This window comes from Helianthus annuus, chromosome 14 (genome assembly GCF_002127325.2).
Source record: "Helianthus annuus cultivar XRQ/B chromosome 14, HanXRQr2.0-SUNRISE, whole genome shotgun sequence".
Lineage (NCBI taxonomy): Eukaryota > Viridiplantae > Streptophyta > Magnoliopsida > Asterales > Asteraceae > Helianthus > Helianthus annuus.
Window position 1 is genome coordinate 150,848,834 of NC_035446.2, and position 11,598 is coordinate 150,860,431.

Below are 11,598 nucleotides of genomic sequence, written 5' to 3' on the forward strand. Positions count from 1 at the left end.
ATCACCAATGGTTTGCAAGGCCATTGATATGTGTGAAATGCAAGTAGGAAGGCTCAAACCTAGCAAATTTATGCGTCGGGAACAAAGTCATCCCAAGGTCCGTTATGCTGGACCTGGGACTGGGCTCGCTACACCCAAATAGATCTACCGCTCCTGCCCCTCGGTCCTACCCTGAGGATTAATGACCTCAAGTTTCCGCCTACCCATTCACATGATCTAAAAGTAACAAACCTCCTTACGCTAACCATACCATGTATAAAGTATTCATAATCAATGTAACATGTATTTCACCCCCGCAGTTTAGAAAACTGAAAACAGTTAAGAGAAAAGGGGGACATGAACTCAAAGTCAGTGCGTCGCTATACCAAGTACTCCGAATGTCAGGCAGCTGTGCAACGACCTACATGTGCTAATTCTATTAGACGGATGGCCGTGCCTTAGCTTTATAGTTTAAGTTTTGGGAAACAGTTAGACAACCGTTCCTTGTATATACTTGGTAATTAATTTCCTTCCCAAGGATGGGGGATTTAATACATGTGTATTTGTATCATCTCATTAAGTCCACTTAATATATTTTTACTTCTCATTCCAAAATATAAATATTTTTCCCCAAAAATATTATATTTTCTCTTCACTTAATACTTTCCAAAATAATATGTTGACGAAATACGCGTTTATGAATATTCCGTTTTAAGCGTAAGTTACGTTTTAACGATTAAGTGGTAATAGTAATTACCGTTGTAACTTATACGTTCGTTGTGTAAGCGTTTGTATTATTTTGGGTTCGTCAACGTTTGTAAATATTATTTTTACTCTAAAAATAATATTTATATATTTTCACAAAATAATCATAAAGAGTGTGGTGAAAAATATATTTATCGAATAAATATTTATCACGTTTAGTCTTTGTGAAAATCCCACCTCCGATTATTTAATAAATAAAGTCATGGCGAAATATATTTTGAAAACATCTCAAAAATAGTCTAACACTTGTAAATAATTCTAAGTGTTAGATTTTAGAAAAATTTCGCCAGAGTTTCCCCTGTAACTGGAGGTGGCCACGCTTTCAAGCGTATCATTTTCTTTTACAAAATCACTTCAACAATTTCTTGATTCAATCAAACAATTTCCGACACATCAAACTAATCGACAAGTATGTAAAATCGCATAATCACATGAACTTGCGGTTTTTCTGAAAACTATAGTGTAGATCCCGTTATATTTTGTGGATCTATGTGTAAAATAACTAAATTTTGTAAAAACCTCGTTTTTAGAATAAATCATCCTTTACAACTTCCCGACAACTTTTATAAAAATTGTTACTTTGTCGGATCTTTCGTTTCACAAGTGTTTATACACTTGTAGTTTGTAAAAATCATATTTGTTAGTGTGTCATCCGACTTTTATAAAACATGATTTTCTCGACACTTGGTTCTACGAATATACCACTTCTACATGCGTAGATCCGCTAGTTTTAAATACTATTTTACAAGTCAAAATACTTTTACACAAGTTCATGTCTTCCGTGTGGTAGAGTTTCACCTTTTAACCCTTGTACCGATAGAAACAAGCTTATGTCAAGATCTATGATCTTAACAAAGTCGGGTTAAACGATGATCAGAGCCACCACAACGTAGATCGGGCCTCAATAATCAACATATTCAAACACTACAACTTTTACACAAGTTATGATCTTTTATCCAACAAAATTCAAGTTTTAGTAAACTTTAAAGATTCAAAATGCATGTTTCCGACTTTTAACCGTTATAAATCATATTAACCACCTTAGATATGTTCGAGAGTGAGTTTTAAACATTATACCTCTAGCTCGGGGCTAGGGAAGAATCTAGGCGAAAAGGTGGTGGATAAAAGCAAGATAATGAGGTCCTTCCACTTCCGTTTGCTCCGAGGCTCCTAATACGTAACCCTTGAAGCTTGTATGTGCTTGGAATGAAGAGATCAAAACTCGACAATGGGTGGGTGGCTATGGGAGTGTTCGGCCGAGAGTTTGGAGGCAAGAGAGAGGAGAGAGTTTGGTGAATTGTGGATGTGTAATCTCTTGTGTGAAGTGTTGTATTTATAGACATAAACAAGTTCCAAATCCAATGGTCAATGTGTCATCTAGATATTAAGCATAAGCCATTATAATAATCAAAAGTTGTACCCTCTTGGTTCCCCTAGTTGGCCGATCTCATTAGGGGGGGGGGTATCCAGTTCGATTTCGATCGTTTAGTTAGAGTTTAGTTACACTAAACCAAGTTAGATAGGGGTTAACTCGGTTAGTGGTGTGATGCGTTATAATGCGGGTGTTAGGGTAATCAGGGACCCTAACTGGCTCAGAAAAAGACTAACAATATTTTTGGCAATATTTTTATGTTCCGGGTATAGTCCGGTTGTTCGGTTGGATTGTAATCCGTTAAAGTGCTTAAGTAAGCTTTTAAGCGTCGTAAATAATATTTTTAGTGACACAATTTATTTCCAAAAGTGTCGAGAATATTTCCTCATGTTTTGGCACTTTATTAGTTAGCTAGAAGCTGGTATGTTAATAAAAGTGCTGTGTTTTGTGCTTAGAGTACGTTTTAGGCACATCCAATCATTATATCTTATTCCTAGAGACACAGTTCTACAACCCTTGTATCCCTACACACACTCTGGGTGTAGTAAAAATATTTCTGGCTCATTCAGGCCTTTAGAGGCAGTGTCTGCCTGATGCTGGCTTTATCAGCATGTTCAATAGGTTATCCGTTCAAATGCTACTGTGCTTTTAGTGCATCATGTTTGTCACTAAGGTTCAACTTGTAAATAAAGTAGTGACGGAAATCAAAGTATGATGCAGATATGTACAAGTATCACAGTCAAGTAGCAGTTTATCAGCAATTTCAGTTAAGTACAGTAATTAAGCTGCAATTAATAGTTAATTAAGTCGTACGGATACCTGGTTTAGTGAGGGTTGTCACATGTCTAAGCGGAGAAATCAAACTCTATTAGATAAGGTTCAATCAATGATGTGTCGAACAACCCTTCCACGCTCCTTTTGGAGTTATGCTCTGGAAACTGCCGCAAGACTTGTGAATATAGCTCCAACGAAGAAGGTTGACAAAACGCCTTATGAGATATGGCATGAAAAGAAACCTAAAGTATCCTATCTTAAGGTCTGGGGATGTAACGTTTATGTCATTCTAGAATCTTCGGATAAACTGGACCCAGAGGCGGAAAAGTGGTTTTCATCGGATATGCTAAAAAGATCGGTTTGTTTTTCTACCATCCCATTGAAAATAAGATTTTCACTAAACACGAGGAACTTTGTTGGAGGAAGAGCTTTTGGCGCGAGGGATTGGAGAAAATCATGTGGAACTTGAAGAAATTCGAGAATCACAAGTAACTGAACCAATTGTTCAGACAGAACCAGAAGTAACTGATCCAACTATTGAAGTTGAGCCTGAGAGGACTCAAGAAACAACAGAAACACCAAGTGTTTTAAGAAGTATTAGGGATCGTAGTGCACCTGAAAGGTATGATGATATCTTCATGATTGATGAAGCTGAACATGCTACTTACAAAGATGCAATCATGGATTCAGAATCCAAGAAATGGCAAGAAGCCATGAATGCAGAGATGCAATCCATGTATGATAACCAAGTCTGGGATTTGGTTGATCTTCCTACCGAATGTCGGACTGTTGGAAACAAATGGATCTTCAAGAAGAAGACTGACATAGATGGAAATGTGCAAACTTACAAAGCATGGCTTGTAGCGAAAAGGTTCACTCAGATACAAGGAATTGATAATGAGAAAACTTTCTCCCCAGTAGCCATGCTTAAGTCTATTAGAATTCTACTTGCCATTGCTGCGTATTATGACTACAGGATATGGCAAATGGATGTCAAGACCCCGTTCCTTAATGGACACTTACTTGAAGATATCTATATGGTTCAACCTGAAGGTTTTGTCGATCCAAAGAATCCTAATAAGGTGTGCAAGCTAAATAAATTCATCTATGGATTAACGCTAGCATCTCGCAGCTGGAATCTCTGTTTTAAGCAGAAAATCAAACAGTTTGGTTTTATCAAAAACGAAGATGAACCATGTGTTTATAAGAAATCTAGTGGGAGCTATATCACTTTTCTCATTCTGTATGTAGATAACATACTAATCATTGGAAACAACATCCCTATGCTAAAAGATGTTAAGGCTTGGTTGGGTAAATGTTTCACAATGAAAGATCTTGGTGAAGCCACTAATATTCTAGGAATAAAGATTTATAGAGATAGATCAAAGCGGTTATTAGGTTTGAGTCAAAGTGCATATATTGATAAGGTTATACGACGCTTCTCAATGCAAGACTCAAAAAGGGGGCTCTTGCCCATGGCACCTAGAACCATTCTTAATAGCAAGCAGTGTGCAAGCACTGAAGAGGAAAAGAAGAAAATGGAAAGAGTTCCATTTGCTTCTTCTATTGGTTCTATCATGTACGCCATGTTACGTACTAGACTTGATGTCTTGTATGCTCTTAGCATGACGAGTAGATATCAATAGAATCTCGGAGATAGTTACTGGGCTGCAGTGAAGAACATTCTTAAGTACTTAAGAAGGACTAAGGACATGTTCTTAATATATAGAGGACTGGATGAGGAGCTGTCAGTTAAGTGTTATACTGATGCATGCTTTCACTGATCGTGACGATTCAAGGTCACAGACGGGATATGTTTTCATTCTGAATAGTGGGGCTGTTACTTGGAAGAGCTCGAAGCAAAGTGTGGTTGCTCAATCCACCTGTGAATCAGAATACAATGCTGCATCGGATGCTGCCTGGATGAAGAAGTTCATTGCTGATCTCGACGTTGTGCCTAGCATAAAGAAACCGATTGAGATGTTGACCCCTTTACTAAGCCTTTATTAGAGAGATAATAGAGCGTGGAGACATCGTAATAAACAAAGTTCATACGGATCTAAATCTGGCTGACCCCTTTACTAAGCTTTTACCTCAATCTAAACATGAGGAGCATGCTGGAAAGATAGGGCTTAGATTTGCTAGAAAGTGGGCATGATATGTAGTTAGTATTGGTGTTTTAATTTTGAACTACAATAGTTACATTGAATAATTATTTGATTTATTGGTTAAATGCAAGTTTAATTATTTTGTAACTGTGTTCATTAATTATATGTTTAAATCCTTGAATAAGCGTATTCTAAAATATCCGTAGTCAATCAAAATACATGGGAATGAATTTGAATGTAAGACTATTGTGAATTGAGATGATTGCATTCATGAGATGAATAACTCACGGGTTTGAGAATCAAAATTAACAAATATCACTATGGAATGATATTGGATGTGACTCGCTTCAAAACGATCTCCATGGATCTAAGTCATGAGATTTTTTGATATTGATATGTTCAATCTGTCCTTTTTCCTTAGGCACATTAAACTACATTGATCAAGGACAATCTTTGATGTTATCTAACATTGTCCTGAAACATGGATAGTAATCCGGGTAGCGTTGGGAGAAATCCAAGGTTAAGTGGGAGTTGTATGACGCTGATGGAATTCTGTACTTCTATAGGATTAGAAGTTTAGACATTCTAGGGCCCTCGTTAACTCAAACTGGAATAACGCATGGCCACGCTCGGACTAAAAGTAGTTCGTTAGACCACTTTGAATTAAAGACGAGAATAGAGAATAGTTGATCACTATATAAGAATGAATGATCCATGTCTTATGATTAACGAATGTTCTATACAGAAGGGACTTATTGATAGAAATATCAGGGCTACACTATTTGGTTAAGTAAAGTGTTTCTTGAACTCAAAGAACTAGTTGACGACTGTAAAGTGTCATACCGTGTTAGGAGCAATGCGATACAGCTAGGCGTCCAACTCTGTACACGTTGACTCATTTAATTAAAATCTTCCAAGTGGGAGATTGTTGGAGATATGTATATGTCCGACCGTAATTAAAGTCAACGTATCCAACTCGGTACGATCTGAAGAGTTACACGTTGGTACACGAATCATATATGTTCACGAGTAAGTGGATTATTATTTGTGAAATAATAATAGTTTAAACCCGGTGCACTTAATATTAACTAGATAATTATTAAGAGGCTATAATTATATAATCATAAGGGGATTAAAGTAAGATTACGTTTTATAATAAGGAGATTTAGATGCAAACCCTAATCATACTTTTTAACAAAACAAAACCCCTTGCCTCCTTCCCCAAGTTTGGCCGACCCCAAGCAAAAGGATCGCCGCCACCTGCTCGACCAAGCACCACCACCGCCTCACCCTTGGCCGCTTCTACCTTCAGGTATCTTGTGCTCGATTGTGAACTTCCTACTAGCGAGGATTCGTTGTAACCCGCGTGTTACAATTCCGGTGTAGTCGTCAAAGGTTGATTACTAAAACCCACTATGGTTGTTTATTTATTTATTTGTTTGTTTGTTTATACGCGTATAACCTTGATCCAGATTGAGAATATTTATTAATTGGATTAATAAATCAAACATATAGTATATATATAAAAAAGTCGGCCATAATATATATGTGTATATAATCGGCTCTTGTTAAAATATGTAAACCGCTTCCGCTATAATTTTGATACACTGATTCCCAACATGTAATACTTGGATATCTTGAAGGGGTTAAAGGTCATAGGGTTTAGAGCCTTGATGAAGGGAACTTAAAGCTTTTGTCAATAGAGACATAGTGCCATTTAGAGAATATATTGTTTACAAAGATGTGGTTGGAAGTAAGACTGTTGAGAAACATACAGAAGAGAGATTTCAAGTTTGAGGTGGAGCCTAATGGCAGTGAAGATAAAGTTGTGAATGAAAACATATATGAAGGTTCAGAAGGTAGTAATAGTACATATTGTTTAGCTAGAGATAGACCAAGAAGGAAGATTTTACCTCCTACAAAGTTCACAAGTCAGGAGGTGACGTGACCGTGTCGTCCCGATCAGTCAAAAACCCAATTAAACCTAGGTAGCTAGGGTAAGTCGGGTATTGAATCCATGAAGAGCTTGTGGTCCGTATTGCACGACCTGTTCGACTAGTTAGACTATTTACAAAAATGTACAATGTGATTATCACTAGTACATATTTGATCAAAAGATGCGGTTAAATTAGCTATGTGATGCGGTTTTAGACCCGCATCTTATGGCAAGGCATCTTTTGGCTATATATCAAATAATGCGGGTCCAAGAGATGCGGTTCTTGAACCGCATCTTTTGATATATTAACAAAAACTACTTTTTTCCTAATATACTCAAAAGATGCGGTTTTAGAACCGCATCTAATGGTGTTTAGAGTAAACTAGTATATATATATATATATATATATATATATATTGTTAATTCCCAATAATTCTATTACAAATTTCCAATAAATTCCCATTATTAACAAATTATCTGAAAATTAAATAAAATATACAAAAAAAACAAAATTATATTAGAACCAGTATAATATAACCTAAGAATATAAAATACAAAGGTTTCAAAGTAACATAATATTACAAAAGTTTCAGGTAACACAACAATACATAAAACTCTAAAGATGAAAGTGATATACAGTAACTTCCTAAACCGACCGATGTCTTCATACTTTCAACCCAAACCAACGTCTTCAATCCATACTTGCAACTAGAATCGTAGAGAAGAAAAAGTTCGTTAAACTAACCAAAACAATGTTGAACTAACCTAAACAATGTTGAGGTTGTAGATGGCCCTATGAAAATCAAATTCCAACTCTATAGTGGCACGAACTGCATTACAAAAACATGTCATTAAGAGACTGATACTTGCAACCCCAACCTATGTCTTCAATTAATACTTGCAACAGGAACCGTCGAAATTGCCTACCAAAACATAATGTTAAATTATTAAAAATGAAGCTTAAAAATTGTCTAAAAGTGTATATATGTATAAGATAAGATGGAATCTTTAATTAAATGATAAAGCCCATGTAATAAGAAGTAATCAGAGCGAATCTATAAACTTTCAAATAGACGTTCAACATGTTCAATATACCAAAAAATAATGATCTCATATTGTAGGTTGTTCTTATTAAAGAAACAGAAAAAGAAAAATGATAGGAATCACTCCCCTATTCCAGCATCAACAAATATATCTAAAAAATAAGACCTATGTTTTGCTTGAATATATAAGAACTTACAGTGGCAGACCATGTGAGTGGATGCTACTTTAAAGACGTACCGATTCTTAGTGCTGAAATTACACAAGTATGATGCTTATGCAAGAGACGCCCAACCCAAGTGAGTTCTTTCTCATGAAGGATCACTAATAACCGTTCAAAGTAACATATTAACTCAACGCTGTCAAAGTCATACATATTGTACCGATCTTCAGCTTGATGATCAACCATACTGATGTTATTCATGTCAAGATCAAGTTCCTCTTTAGGTGATCCATTTCTGTCCGCGCCTCTCTCTAGGGGTGTAAACGAGCCGGGCCGAGCCCGAGCTCGACTGGGCTCTCGAGCTCTCTGGGCTTGTTTACACCCCTACCTCTCTCACTACAACCTTATTTCACATAGAGTTATTACAAAAAAAGTCAACAAACAAGAAACTTAATTAACAGAAAATTGAAGTGCTTAATCTATGTACAACATATGCAAGTTGTAAATACAGAGAAAATAGGCTAATAACTTAGAAGCTATAACTTAGGACCCATTAAACACTTAAAACCATGGTTGGGTATTGTCTACTGATTATAGTACATAAAACAGATTATCACATGTTTACAATTTAGCAGCCAACATTATAGACATAATACATAAAAAGAGAACAGATAAATAATCTAGAGATATAGTCTAGGATCTTTACCTAACCCATGTTACAATGAAGATTGCTATTTCATGATCCAACCAATAAGTACATCAACTTAAACTGTATTTGAAGTTAGACAAAAAAAAAAGTTAAGCTAAAGTCTTCCCTGGTCTAAAATTTCAATGACTTTTGCAATAAAAGTTAACATGCATGAATCCCTGAAATTATTGTAATCACAAAACTTAGAAAATAATTTGCAAAAGTGGTTAGAAAAGTTACGTTAATTTAAGCTCAATTCATATAAAAGAAAAATAGATCCTAACTCAGATCATTTGCACTGTTTCAACAATACTTTTTAAACTAATCTACAGTTATTTCCATGTACGTGTCAAGAATAATAATATGGGTACTTGTTAAACTTCCGATCCATATCTCCCAAAGCTGTAATATAAGTTGCATTGATGCATATTCAACAATAATAAACAATTTTCTCCTCGATATTAAACACCATATGTCGTGCTTATTATTAAACTGCATAAAACATATAACATATACATAATTAAATACACATGTATGTAGGTGAAAAAATAGTAGATTATGTACTAGAATATGTGATAGAGAAAGAGATTACCTTGAACTGGGACTCCATCCTTGTGAAAATAGCATAGTATCTCACAGTAAGCTTCCATGAACTGATCAGAGCCGGATCTTGTCCAACAATGGTGGAACTCATACCTCCATAAACTACATAATCCCAATTTCCTAAACAATAAAACTCACCCACCATACCAACCAAATTATTGTATAACCTACCCAAAGGACATCCTAGTGGTAGGGGTGTAAACGAGCCGAGCCGAGCCCGAGCCCGAGCTCGGCTCGTTATGTTTTTATGAAGCTTGAGCTCGAGCTCGGCTCGACTCGAGCTATTTCGAGAACAACCTCAAATGAGCTAAAAGCTCGGCTCAAGCTCGTTTCAACAGCGATTAAGCGAGCCAAAGCTCGGCTCGAGCTCGGCTCACCAATATTATCATCATCATTATTATATTATACATATAAAATACTAAAATTTTGTTTAGGCTCGTTTGGGCTCGCGAGCCTAAACAAGCTTTGTATTTCAGGCTTGAGCTCGGGCTCGTTAAGGCTCGACTCGTTCGAGCTTTTAACCAAGCCAATCACGAGTAGCTCTCGAGCCTCTGGCCTTGTTAACACCCCTACCTAGTGGTAAGGTGCCTCTCCTATATACAAATCCTGCAAAATGTGGGTATCAAAGCTTAGCCGAAACACCTAAGCAAAGACTATCAAAGCTACAGCAAGTTGTAGAATATGATTTTGGAAGGTGTCAAGAAATCACAGGTAGATCAACAATGCTTGAAACTGAACAAACTCTGCCATATAAGTCAAATAAAAATTATTTTATTTCAATTCGTGTTATATTTTTTGTAAACCAGTTTTCATTTTTTTTAAACCAACCGACTATATGATTAGACTTATTAAACCACAGACCCAACCAACTTCCATCAGTTTGACCAGGTTTTTTGGCTTCCATACACACAACTACAAAATAAAAGGTTTCAACTCAATCCCTTATTGATCCATTTCCCAACTTGCGAGGCCTGCAAAATCTGTCATCTTTAAAGTTTAAACCATAAATCCCCAAACACTCAACAAAAACCAATGATGAATCTAGGTCAAAAAGAGGAGAGATTACCGAGAGAGAAAAAAGACTGATTCCGAGACCGGGACAATGATAGACACCCATGGTTGTGCCCTCTCATCTTCTACGGGGTCTCTTCAACACGAAATATCTGGATACTAACAAACCGATTTAAAACACAATTATTCTTTCAAAGATTTTCAAATCCCCGATAATCTTGACTACATATATATAGCACATATATAAAACAGGATATACACACCACGATAATCGGACAATATAAAGATAAAAGAAGGTTGGGGTTTCCATCACCTCTTCAAATGTGTTCAAGAACCGTGATGTTCGATTAAGACCGTCATCAAGATGAAGGAAGATTGAGGCGGTTGTCTGTTGCGTCCGATCTTAGATGGATGGTGGATGACTTCGAGGTATTTAATTTTTTGGGAGCATACGGTGGAGACCGGAGAGGAGAAGTTTCTAGGAGATGGAATGGTTTTCGGTGTTTAATTCTTTTTGGAGACGGAGGGAAATTAATGCTTGTGGGGGTAGGAGAGGTTTTTAGGGTTTAAATTTTTTTGAAGACGAAGGGAAGTGAAATTTTGTGGGGGAAAATTGGGGGCAAAAGCTGCGGGTCAACAACTTCCGCATCCAATGGTGTGCGTGAAACCAAAGAAACACTCAAAAGGGCAAAGAACCGCTCAAAAGATGCGGTTTGAAGGGTGAACCGCACCTTTTAGCAATTGTTGTTCGCATCCATTGCTCACTTTTGTACTAGTGTATGAAGATTGCTATTTTTTTTATAAGTTTATTAGGTTGGAAAATAAATCGGAGTGACCCGACAATTGGTATTATCTAAAACACTTGTGATTAACTAGAATTGCAACTAAATTTCTAAATGATTAAAACAAGAAATTAGAGACAAGTTCCACACCCGGTTCGATTATTTCAAGACCTAGGGTTCCTACATGTTTAAACTTGATTCAATTGCATATAGTGATTAACGGATTACTATCACGTAGCTTAGGTGCCAATTGCTATCGATGTCATAGACAACGGACCGTAATGCACTTCGTTACCTCGGACATGTAAAATCCTAACCTACGATAAGGCATAAGTGCACAAATTCATTTCGCAAAGTCAAATTTTATAATCATTCG

At 36.4% G+C, this 11,598-nt stretch overlaps 1 long non-coding RNA gene across 4 annotated transcripts; it reads right to left on the bottom strand.

The window, feature by feature from the left end:
- Positions 1 to 7,456: 7,456 nt before the first annotated feature.
- Positions 7,457 to 11,198, bottom strand: LOC110904195. Of its 4 annotated transcripts, none has more exons than XR_004879637.1 (4): positions 10,754 to 11,198; positions 10,496 to 10,599; positions 9,419 to 9,531; positions 7,457 to 8,907 (listed from the first exon to the last, which is right to left on the bottom strand). It is a non-coding gene; the product is annotated as an uncharacterized LOC110904195 (long non-coding RNA). The 4 variants fall into 4 exon arrangements; XR_004879635.1 differs by having other exon boundaries at positions 9,419 to 10,409; positions 10,754 to 11,189; XR_004879636.1 differs by having other exon boundaries at positions 7,457 to 7,857; positions 8,216 to 8,907; positions 9,419 to 10,599; positions 10,754 to 11,186.
- Positions 11,199 to 11,598: the final 400 nt, after the last annotated feature.